The sequence below is a fragment of the Martes martes genome (genome assembly GCF_963455335.1).
Source record: "Martes martes genome assembly, chromosome: 4".
In the NCBI taxonomy this organism is placed as follows: domain Eukaryota; kingdom Metazoa; phylum Chordata; class Mammalia; order Carnivora; family Mustelidae; genus Martes; species Martes martes.
The window spans coordinates 54,418,717-54,431,703 of NC_137891.1; the positions used below are offsets into that span (position 1 = coordinate 54,418,717).

At 37.1% G+C, this 12,987-nt stretch overlaps 1 long non-coding RNA gene across 1 annotated transcript in view; it reads left to right on the forward strand.

The window, feature by feature from the left end:
- The window catches only part of LOC308342340, a 55,068-nt gene extending 45,720 nt beyond the window's left edge, over positions 1–9,348 (forward strand). The window contains exon 4 of the long non-coding RNA XR_013966774.1: positions 8,590–9,348. This is a non-coding gene — a long non-coding RNA (uncharacterized lncRNA). The remainder of the gene's footprint in view (positions 1–8,589) is intronic.
- Positions 9,349–12,987: the final 3,639 nt, after the last annotated feature.

The following is a 12,987-nucleotide window of genomic DNA, read 5'->3' on the forward strand; positions in this document are numbered from 1 at the left end:
AGGAAGGAGTGTTATGAAGACAGTAAGGGGGGATGGGAGTCTGGATTAGGCTCAAATTTAACCAATTCCAAAGTCTATTTCTATAATCCCAGTTCAAAATAAAACCTCATCACTTTTAACATTTGTAAAATCTAAAGTTATAACCAATCCTGTTTGAATCATGACCTAGATAATGTCTGATATTTAAGTTCCTGCCAACAATCTTTATTTTGAGGAGTTTTCCCAAGAGCTCTTACCAAAGTTCAGCTGGATCAGTAGATATTTATGAAAGATCACCTAAGAAGAGTAATCATATAATTTTAGGATTATTCAAGCTTTATATCAGTATTAAGCCAGAAATATAGAAAGTTACATGATTTGATTATTAAGTCGGCTTTACAAAACCAAAAAATTCATCTTATTTCTTTTAACGTATTAACCACCGAGTACCATAAAATTTTTGAGCATTATGAAAATGCATGCAATTGAACGACTAAGAAGGGGCTGCTGGGGTGGCTCAGTTGTTTAAGCATCAAGACTCTTGATTTGAACTCAGGTCATGATCTCAGGGTCGTGAGATCAAACTCTGTGTTGGGCTCCGTGCTGGGCATGAAGCCTGCTTGGGGTTCTTTCTCTCCCTCTCCCTCTGCCACCTCCTCCCCACCCCGCCCACTCAGGCATGCAAGCTCTCTCTCTAAAAAAATTGATCAACTAATTTAAAAAAGACTAAGATGAAAATAAAACTAAAAATACAATTATGACACAGCCAAATATACTTCATGATCCTGAGATATGTCTGCCAATTTGACTTAGAACTTTCTTAAAGGCCAGTCGAAGGGAGGATAATATAGTTGTTTACAACATGTAGAGTCTACAAAAGATGAAAAACTAAGTATGATTCAAAAAAAGCACAGTGTTTCCAGATTCTGAATTATGAGAGAAATTTCTCTGCTGGGATCTAATAAAGAGGAACTGTTCTTCATAGCACCTGACACAAGATTAAATACGAATTTCACGGAGTTGCTTCTATTGTCTTTTATCACTGAGCCAAACCAGTACCGTGTAAATTTGGATTTCTCTGGTAGTCAATGGAGTGCATCATGTAAAAACTATTCCATAAATAGTATTTCTCCTGGGCTGGCTTCTGCTAAGATTTGGACTGCACGAGTTTAAGGTTGTAGTCTTTGGCAAGAATCTGCAATGCTGGCATTCTACGAACTGATTAAAAATAATTCCATTTGTTTTGATATAAGACAAAAATTTATTTTTTAATGAAAAAACCATGATCTTCACCAAGAAACTTGTTCAAATAGATGGCTATCCTACCTTTGGGTGGAGCTAGGTCAAGAGCAGTGAAGGAATAGAAAGGGTTAAGAGGACCTGGACTGAAAACCTGGCTGAACATCAGTAATAGGAGACATGGAGCAAGTGCATACACTTACGCTGACATGTTTCCTTCCTGAAGTTGGAGACAGAAATAATTATTTCATATGGTTGTCATGAAGAGCAAGGGGATAGAAGTAGAAACATGTGTGCTAGTGCAATATTCTTTTTTAGAATCGATTTTTTAAATTATAATTCTTCCTTGCCACTCACACTTTGGCATACCCTGGTCTTTGGTGTTATTGTTATCTGTTAAATCAAATTAAATTTAAATGCATGCTAGGACAAATAAATAACCATTTATATACTCATCCATGTCAATGCCATGCTTAAGGCTATGCAAGGTGGAGAACAGAGTTATTATCCGATGGACTTGATCAGTGGAAGCAGGTGTGCTAACTCATGAGAGAGAAACCAAGACAGAGAGAGATGCAAGTATCCTAATACTCTTAAGTTAAAAAACCACAGGCGGGGGAAGCATCCATGTGTGTTTGGGTGACTCTGGAAGCCTAGGTGCTGGTGGTTCACTCCCTGGATGGAGCCTGGGTATACTGCTTGCCTCTTGGAGAAATCCCACAATTAGTATGCCTGCACATTAAACATGGTGCCGACACACTAAATGAGAAGTGATTGAAGGAGATGCCTGGTTATGGACTGCTGTCCTGGTTATGGACTGCTGTCTAACAAGCAGGGAGAGTTAAGGGCCATGCTCAGAACCAGCACGGTATGATTCCCACAGTACTCTAGTGGTAAGGGGTGAAGTTTGAGTTTGGAAAGAGTAGCATAGCAGCACTGAAGAAGCTGAGCACAAACAAATTTGAATTGAAGACAGATTTCAGTATTAGAGGTGAAGGTTAAAAGGCAGTGTTGATTTTGAAATCAGTGATTTGCTACTTCTGGCAGTCAGCAACCCTATTGAAGAGCTTGTACTCAGGGTGAGTGACTAAAAGAGCTGTCACACATCGGCTGATGGCCACCTCTGCGGAGCATAGTATGAAAGGAAAACATGTCTTCCTCCCTCTGTGCCTACTCACGGTGGGCTGACCTCTGATGAGTGAGCCCTGGAGAGAGCAGCAGGCAGTAACCTGACTGGAGGCACCAGTCCATAATGACAGAAGAGAAAAGCCAAATTGCTAAACCACAATAACCCTGTTATTAGTTTTCTGTTGCTGCCATAATAAATTATTATAAAGTTAGTGGTTTAAACAGCACAAATTTATTACCTTACAGTTTTGTAGGTCGGATATTAAACACAGATCTCACTGGGGGAAAATTGAGGTGTGAGTAGGGCTGCATTTCTTTCCAGAGAAGAATCTGTTTCCTTGTCTTTTCCTGGTTCTGGAAATACCTACGTATTTGCGCTCATGGCACCCTTCCTCTAATTTAAAGCCAGAAACATTGGATCCTTCTTCCTTCTTTACATCTCCTTTTGACTCTGATTTCAGCTGGGAAAAAGGTTCTCTGCTTTGAAGAACTCATATGATTAGGTTGAGTCCAGGATAATCTACTTATCTCAAGGTCCTTAACCTTAATCACATTTGCAGGGGTCACCTTTTCCTTTTAAGGTAATCTATTCATGGGTTCCAGCGATTAGGATTTAGACATTTTGGAAAACTCTTCTGCCTACCAGAAACCCATTAGAAATGAAGAAACTTTATCCAAGATAACTTTCCTCCTGTTCTTCCACTCCACCTCCCATCCTTGTCTGGATTTTGGGGGTGTTAAGTTCTATCCTTTCTGGTGACCACAGCACTGGCAAATTTTCCATATGGCTACCATGGTGGCCAATGGTTGCTAACAATAGCATCAAGGCATATGTGAAGGGGAGCTCATCTGTCCGCAGGAGCCTGAAAGAATGGCAGAACTGATTCTCAGGCATTTGTGAACACTCCAAGGAACTGGGAGTTACATGAAAAGGATCTGGGAGAAAAAACTGCACTTTCTTACGTGAACATCTGGAGACTTAGAAACAAAAAAGTTGTTGATTAAATATGGACTAATTTTTTTCTTAAAAGCTGGTGAAAGTTGGGACATACCAGTTAGAATTGAATGAATACATATATTGTTTCTCACTGTTACTGCGTTTTGGACTACATTCAAAAGCCTGACTTGCTACTTACAAGAATAAATACTGGAGTGACAAACACACACATACACAGGGGGATAGAAAAAACCATTTTTAAAATTAAACCTCTATAGATATACAAGATGTAACTTCCTTGCTCATTCCCCAGGCGGGAGCCAGCAATAATCTATTAATAGCATCCCCTAACATATAACACTCTGCAGATGTTCCTTACAGCTGTATTTTTTTCCCACACCCAAACCTGTTATCAATTATCTATGTTTTCATTTTGGGAGGTTAGAGCCAGGAAGAGCATTAACTCTAGTGCTGTCATAGCATTTATTCTCAGCATCAGTAAGGTTGTAGTAATTTTTGCATAAAATATGTATTTTTGTAATCCAACAAGCATTTGCCTTATGGAATTTATTAAAACTCATTATCTATCATGAAACAAGGAGTAACAGTATTGCACAGCCATACATCTTCCACCTGTGAAATCTTGAAATCAGGATGATAGAAATCGTAACAGTGGGCCAAATCAAAATGCAAGAGCGGGGAGGGTAAGGGATAGGAAGAATAAAAGAATGATGTGCATGTTTTGCACATTCAGGGAGAAAGAATGATTAACAATAGGTTCTCAACTCTGTGAGACAGCTCATTTTCTGAAGTGTTTTGGGGAGCTCTATTTTGGGCACCAAGTGAAGCACAGCAACTTGAAAGAGACTTATTGATATGCAAAGAAACAAAACATCCTGTAAGTATGGAATGATCTTCTTTTCATTTGGCAGGGTTGTTGCATGTACTGAATTGATGGAAACTTCTTGGGAATAAACATATGTTAGAGAGAAAAGGAAAAGCCATGACTAAATACTTCATCTGTTCAATGGACCTTCCGTAAATGTGCATAAGCTCGGACTTTTAAGAGAAAATAATTCAATATATGTTTCAGATTTCAAATGTTATGATTGACTTAATAAAGCAAGCTGTATTCTCTTGTCTGGTTGAGCTGGAGTGTGACTCATAACTATCTCAGTCCATACCCAGTTGCATCCAAGAGCTAGAATTTTGGTCTTAGTCATCTTTTATAAGAGAATACTTGGCAACAAAGGAGAAGGATCCTGGGTAATGACAGATCACTAAAGTATTTCAACAGGTTGTTTTTTGGCATAAAATAAATAGGCAAAGTTGAAAAGTTTATACTTATTTTATGGTGGGACTATACCCAGATCCTTCAAGAAGCCTCATCCTTCCCAAGAAACGTAATCCTTCCATTTTAGTAAGACCTGGAACAAAACTTTAGGAGAAGGTTGAAGCTTCCCTGCCTTTGGCTGATCTGCCTCTTCAAAGAGATGGCCCTCTGTGGACCTTAGGGACCCATACATCAAGCTTTGCAAAACATGGGTTAATAGTCACTGGGTCCTGATCTAGCTGCTCATTTTTTTAATAAAATTTTTATTTTAAGTACTCTCTAAATCCAACATGGGGCTCGAACTCACAACCCTGAGATCAGGAGTTGCATGCTCTATCAATGCCTTCATCTTAACATGGTATCTCCTCATGTGTGTCTGTGTTCCAATTCGCCCCTTTTATAAGGACCACTCACAATAGTGGATTAGGGGTCTGTCTTTACATCTGCAAAGATGCTATTTCCAAATACATTCAAATTCTAAGGTGTTGGGAGTTATGTCTTCAACATATACATTTGGGATCGGGGGGACACAATTCAATCCATAACAGGGAGTTTCTTAATATAAATAAATTTTGATTTCCCTTGTTATGGTACAAAAAAAAAAAAAAATTGCAGCCTGGCCTTTGTGCAGAGGTTAGGGCATGGGGAATTTGTTCACAAAGTTGAATGCATGCCGACTGTGCTACCTACCAGTCTACAAGCTTGGGAAAACCCTACAGTAGCCCCTGAAACACAGAATTTGGTAGTTTCACAGCGTTCCCCATATATAATCCACTTTCACTCCCACTGGTTTCTCTGAGCATGGAACTGCTTTTTTCTGAATGAGCCTCAGATGATGAAGCTTCTGCCCACAATAATGGTGGTGGCAGTGGTGGGGGTGGCTTCTGATCCCTTGAAAGGCACTGAACACCAGAGGCAACCACCATGTGTGTGCAGAGAGTGGAAGATAAAGGATGATCTGGGCAGTCTGTGGGGACATTTAATGAGCATTTGTTGCCAGCTTTCTGAGAACAAAGCTTTCTAGCAGTAAAGCTAATTAAAAAACATATTGCGTTGTTATTGTCTAAGGCCAAATATTCTTCTGTGAAATACCATGAAAATGGCAAGCCTAGCCATTTGTCCCTCTTATCTGACACTTAGGAGAGGCATTCATTGAGTTTCAAAAGCTGGCCTTAATATTGACAGACAGACCAGATTTCATGGATGTTGTCTTATTTGATCTTCTTCTTGGCAACCCTGTGAGGAAGAAAAAGGAAGTTTATGAAGTTTGGCAAACCACTGAAATGTGCTTCAAAATTTGTGGAGTTAGTATTTATATCCAGGTTTTATCTGACTCCAATTTTAAGCTGATTCCATAATATCAAACAGACGGAACTGGGCATGTTGTAGTATGACTGCGAACACTACGTTCTGATTTCAAATATTTTGTCCCAGGAGGCATTCCCAGGAATCCACACAATGTCTCAGTAGGTAGCAAGGAGATGTTGCAGAAACCTAAGGTGCACATCACTTGGTTCTCTCTACCAAAAGTTGTTTTGGACCGCAAAACAACTTTCACCATAGTTGGAAGTGGTTATCCTGACCAGCACGACAGCCTCCCTCCTGGAAGATTTCTGTATGCATAACGACAACACTTAGCGTCCTTAACTCCACGAAACTTACCTTTTACTGAACATAACTTCCTGACTAGTAAAGGTACACCTGAACTTTAATATCATCTAAGCATTCCTCCATGTGTGGAATTTAAAATTCTTATACTCCACACACTGATATCGGGCAAGTTAAATGCCTTACACAGCATTTTACAGATACAGCAAGTGACAGAACTGTGACTTGAATTCACATCTCTATGAGTTTCAGCATGACACCACGCTGCACATCTCCTGTGGCAATCAGTGTAGTGCTCAGCACGTATACTTGTTCCAGGGATACCAAAATAGAAGTCAAGACACTGAGAAAAAAATAAAACTTGAAAAATGATGAAAACTGTCAGTTCAACAAGGAGACCTTGGCTTATAGGTTTTCTGTGATTCTGATTTCATTTCTTTTCTGTGTCTACGTATCTGTAGGGCAATGTTGACTTTAGATAATATAACATGTGGAAAGCTTCTCTTGAGGAGAAATTAAACTTCAGAAAAATCAAAAGCAAGTTGACTCTGTGAGGGAATCTGGACACTGGTCGTCATCTAAACCTTCTTATGAGGGCTGAGGGGCAGAAGATTGTTGTGCATTTTCCAGGACAGCAATGTTTCTGGAACTTTGAATGATGACCTGTTGGGGAATGAGGTGAACAGGTTGTGTTTACATTCTCAATGAAATCATATGAATAATACAGCTAAGCATGTCCAATAAAAGAAAAAGAAAACACATGTCCTAAAAGTTCATGTACAAACATGAAATAACCCTAGCCCCAAGACTCTGTCATTTCAGGAACTAAGGAATCTTGGTCAAGCAGAACACGATGTTCTCCCTGCTTGAACTCTTGTCTCTTCTGGATGAGATTTTAAAAAAAATGATTTTATTTATTAATTTGAGAGAGATTGAGAGTTAGAGAGCACAAGCAGTGGGGCTGGGGGAGCAGCAGAGGGAGAGGGAGAAATAGGCTCCTCACCAAACAGGAAACCTGATACAGGGCTTGATCCCAGGACCCTGGAATCATGACTTGAGCTGAAGGTATATGTTTAACCAACTGAGCCACCTAGGCAAACACCTTCTGATGATGATGATGATGAAATTGTTTTAAACATAGTAGTTCAAAGCACTGAAAATGTTCTCTTTGCAATGCTTTTAACTTTTGAATCAAAAGCTGTCATGATTTGTTACCCTAGCCTTTCATTTTATTTGGAAATTAAGATAAATATTTTAATAAAGCAGGAAAAGATAATGACCCTGACATCTTTTCAGTTATGGTATTAATAGATAATTATGATGATCAGAAAATACAGCCCAGGCAAGATTATGAAGAGGATGATGTTTTTCCTGGTGCCTCAGTCATGTGATTCTTTCTGTATGTTGAGAGTATCCCTTACTATTCCTCTCAGATATTCATGGTGATGAGAGCTCTGGCTGTGACACTGCTATTTTCATTAGATATTATTCAGCTAACCTGACTGTATGGTGAGTGTATCTTGGTTGATGCTGACACATAGATAGGCAGCTAATTTAAAGAGAGGCATAGAAAAGTTCCCTGGCTTTGATGGAACAAGAAAGAGAGTGGTAAAGGCCAGTGATTTATAGTCTGACAGAGAATCTGAGTGCCTAAGAAATTTTCGTTTCCATGCTTTTCCTTTTATTTAATTAAATGTAGGTTTTCCTTCTCCAAAAAATTTTGGGCAGATGAGAGGAGGGCTGAGACTCTACTATTCAATCAATGGTATTACAAGCCCAATTTGGGAACCAGTGGTGTAAATTGCTCTGGTGTGTAGTCTGGTAATATCTATCAAGGTTTAAAGTACACATACCAGTCACACTGAGTATAGAAAAAAAAAAAACTGAAGAGATTAAATAGCAACTTCCAATAATACATAATATTCTCACAGTTGAGAAAAAGACAACACAACACAGAGTTAATGCAAGTCTGTTAAGTAGAGAATTCAACAAACAAAACAGGGGAAGGGTTTTCAAAGAATAAATTGATTAAAATTTGTCTGAAATGAAAAGACTAGATGGATCGATCAAAAGGACCCTTGATATACAAAGACAAATTGATTCAGAATTATAGAAACTGAGACATATTCTCAATAAGTTATTGAACTCAAAGGATAAAGAAAGAATTCTTCAGATGTCTGGTCAAAAAGTAAATATCAACCATGATGGGAGAATATCTAGGTGATTTAATTTCTTTCCCATAGCAACCTTCAATGCAGCAATGTCTACAAAGTTCTGAGGGATAAAAAGTGTAATGCAAGTTTATTGTACTCATCCCACTTTTCTTTTTTTTTTTTTTAAGACTTTTTATTTATTAATTTGACAGATAGAGAGAGCTTGAGCAGGAGCACGGGGGAGAGGCAGAGGAAGAGGGAGAGGCAGACTCCCCACCAAGCAGGAAAGCCCAATGCAGGACTCCATCCCAGGACCCAGGGATCATGACCTGAGTGGAAGGCAGACATTCAACCGACTAAGCCACCCAGGCACCCATCCCAGTCATTTTCCAAGAATACATGCTACACGGAAGCTTTCTCAAAGAAGAAGCATCATATGACACCCATAAGTCCCTCTGGTGAAAAAGACAAACAAACCTTGAAATCCAGCCAAACATGAACTATTTCAAAAGATGGAATTTAACATGTAGCAACTATGGTAAAAGACTTTAAAGTATTCAAATCCTTTTAGTAAGTATTTAACCCACTAAAATATAAAAACAAGATTAACTAGTGAAAGAAATTCTGATTGCAGATCACAATTTGAATGTCATTCTTTCATACATAGTAAAGATAACACAAGTGTCACAGATGGAAACGTGAGCGGGAGGTGAGGGGCTGAAATGTACTGATGCTAAGCAGTTCCTCTCTCATTGAGAAAGACAATCAAAGATGTCTGAACTGGAAACGCATTTTTTAATGTCATAGTTGATCTAATATCAGTGTTTTAGATAATATTTTTTTCCTGAAACTTAAAGAGATATTGTAGAGTCACATATATTTTGTAAGGAAATATATTCATCTGAGAAGACTGGTAATTTCTCCTGTGTGTTTTTTTTTCAGTTAGAATCAAATAAAATTTAATTATTCTTAAGGTTTAAAGTGTATATATACATATATATATATATATATACACATATATATATATATGTAAGATGACCCCATTGTTTTAGTTATTTCTATATTGTTTATGGATCTATGTATTTATATAACTGTTATTCCACATTTGTGTGTGTGTGTGTAAATATATATTTATGTATGCACACATGTATGTTTATGTACACACACAGGTACATATATACATACACACATGCATACCCTGACACACATACTCTCTGATAGAGAGACAGACAGCTACTGGCAGTAACAAATACTAACACTGAAATATTAACACTGAAAAATGCCTGTGACACTAGCCCAGTCACCTGCCTTCCATGAGAAGTGTTTGTTCTTAGGTCTTTTTGGCCAAATACACAGGTTCCCACTGTACACTACTAAATTAGTAGCAGTGTCACTGTTAGGTCCTCTTTCTTTATTGGAAAAACCTTGAACTTATATCAGAAGGTCTTTCAGCTTCATTTGTCTTTACCAAAACCCCTTAACTTCCCCCAGAAACTCTTTGTGACTAACACACTTGACCAAATACCCATAAACTCTAATGATAATGAAGTCTCTTGTCCCTGGCCTCTCAGGCCACACCTGATTGGTTTAAGGATGAACATCTCCTCGAGCTGGGACAATGCACCTGTATACAGAAATTTGGGCATTTTTTCATGCTCTTCTGGTTTGAGTGACTAGAACTTTGAATGCAATGTCACAAATTGTGAAGACTCATTTTCCACCATGGCATCTGGAAAGCTGAGAAAAGTGGAGTACAGGGAGAAAGAAGCAGATGTTATAGTGGAATAGACACCAAAGTGATGGAGCATCTCATTGTCTTCTCACTTCTCAGTCACTGGATTGTGCACCTCTCTTCTCCTAACAATAAATTCCTCTTTCAAGTTAGCTTCAGACAGTTTCTTCTGCTAAATAATCCAATTATTATATGAATTTAATTCTTTTTTTTTATTGTGCTACGTTAGTCACCATACAGTACATCATTAGTTTTTGACGTAGTGTTCCATGATTCATTGTTTGCAAATAACACCCAATTCTTAGGAAAGATAAACATGTAAGAAACTTTTTATGGCATTTCAGTCAATGTAGTGAGATCTATAATAAAAACATCGGCCACTTCAATTCCTGGTATAATTAAAAATAAAAGTGTTATTTCAGAACTACTTACTTTTTCAACAAATAGTCATTGAGTTTACTATGACCCAACTACTAGTCTAGCTACTTGAACAAAAAAGACAAAAATCATAACTTTCGAGGAACTTCCATTTTGGTGGAAGCATATAGCTTACCAGTGTCTGGAAAAAGTTGAAAAGTAAAATATTTGGGAAACAAATGGGTTCGTTTAGGAGTAACCATTTCAAAGTTTCCTAAAAGATAGAGAACATTTGCATCAAGAAATGAAAACATCTCTCAACACAATGAGGCAATACTACATATTTTTGCGTTGCAAGATAACCTTGATAAAATAGAACAGTAAAAATATTTTAGACACTTGTATTTCAATGCAGTTACCTAATGAAGGAAATTATGCTTCCAGCTTTTAGCTTTTGATAACACATAGCTAAAGAGAAGCTGTTTAGAAAAATTCATTTTGAGGTAACAAAACCAAAAATGTGTCCAAGAAATATTTGTTGTATGAATGAATGGAAAGTTTCTGATATCAAACAGCTCACACCAAAAGTAGGGGAGATATTACCACATTTTCAACCATTCAAACCCTGTCTAAAGGAAGTAGATTTACTTACTAATTCTCTATTCAGCTGTGTCAAATACAAAATTCATATCACTTAAGTTTTCTCAATTAAATATCTTCTTATTTAGAATTCCTAGTATATTTTTATTCTGCCTATTCATTATGGTTATGCCATTCATTCATGGATGTTATTCCTCAATTTATTTCTTTAAAGACCATATACATATTTAAAGTCATTTCCAAATTTCATTTGCTATCAGTGTTTTTCCTGAATTTTAATTTTGTTATTAGTGTTTCTAGAGGGTTTTCAGTGGCCCAGGCTCTGAGAAAATGCCCAGTCTTGAATTGGAAGCTCAGGTTCCTTAAGTAAGATAAGATGAGATATAATGAAGCTATAATCACTGAGAGGATATCCTGGTCCATATCCTGGTTCGAGACCCTATTCTCCCACCTCCTTCATTATGTAACTTCCCCAAACTGTATCTAGAGCTCTTTTATATTAAACAATTTTGGCTCCTGACTCTTGCTATTTTCCTGAATAATAACTCCAGTCTGCTTCAGCAGGCTTCCAGATATAGAGTCCAACAGGGTTTATGGCTTTAGCCCCCTATGAGATATGTTTATCCTGTGTTTTAGCATAGCTATTTTCTTTAATATTTCTCCTTTCATTTTTTGTCTATAGTTGCTATATGTCTGGAGTGAAAGGAGTATCAGAGAGTGAACTTACCAATAGTAACTTGGTTGGAAGTTCCAAAATATTGTTCTCAATTACTCCTCCAGACTCCAAGCCAGGAGGAATGGGAAATATTATTTTATGCAGTGAGACCATTCCCCTTTAAGTTCTATCATATAGTTGAACTGAAATTAAAAACAAAAATGTTCTGAAATGTCCTCTCACTTGCAATAATGTAACATAAGCCATTTTTATGATTAGGCAATTTCTAAGCAGTTGATCTGGTAGAACTCCATAGGGTCAGGCCCCTCAAAAGAGTTCTTGGCACCATCAAGAGAATGATCACTTATTAATACACTGTGGGAGGTGGCAGAATATAGAAATCATGAATTTTAAACTGATTACAAGAAATATGAAGGAACTTGCTCAGTGTCAAAATATTAATTAGAGGTAGAACTGAAATTAAGTTTTAGGTTCCTTGGCTAACAGGTCATTGTTCTTTTCATAATACCATGCAGTTTTATTTATTTCTTTTTCTTATATAAATACAATGAATGTTGAGCATTTAGTGACATAATCTGCAAAATGTCATATTATCTTCCTGGGTTAGAATTAATCAATGCCATACCAATTTGTTGGTATTGATGCAAATGTATTTTTGTTGAGTTCATTTTTATTATGTCAAAAACTAAAGATAATGTTGGTATTTACCTTATTGTTTTATCCAATTAATTTCAATTCAAATATTCATTAGGTGAATTTACCTTTGTGAGATTAAAATATTTCAGAGTATTCTTAAAAATCACAACTTTTTATAGCTGCAAATTGTTGTAACTTTATAGCATCAAGTTTTTAGGCTTTTAGAGTTGTATATCTTTATAAAAACTTGTTCATTCATTTTTTCCATTTCAAATATTTATTGAGTGCCTATTATATGGCAGATGCTATACTAGGTATCTGATACATAAAGTGAACAAATATAGACATGTTCCCTGAATTCAAAGAATTGAGACTCTAGTGGGAGAAATAGAAAATAAAAGTAATAATTGTAAGATAAATGAAAATTAAAATGATTGCAAGTATTTATGAAAGAATGATATCAGGTCTTATGTGGAAGTAATCAGAGGATTTGACTAAATTGAGAATCCAGGGAAGGATTCTCTGGAGAGAGGGTCTAAAGGTCATGCAGAAGCAAATTATTTGAGGGGGCGGGGGGAGAACATTCCCAGCAGAGAATAGGATGTGCAA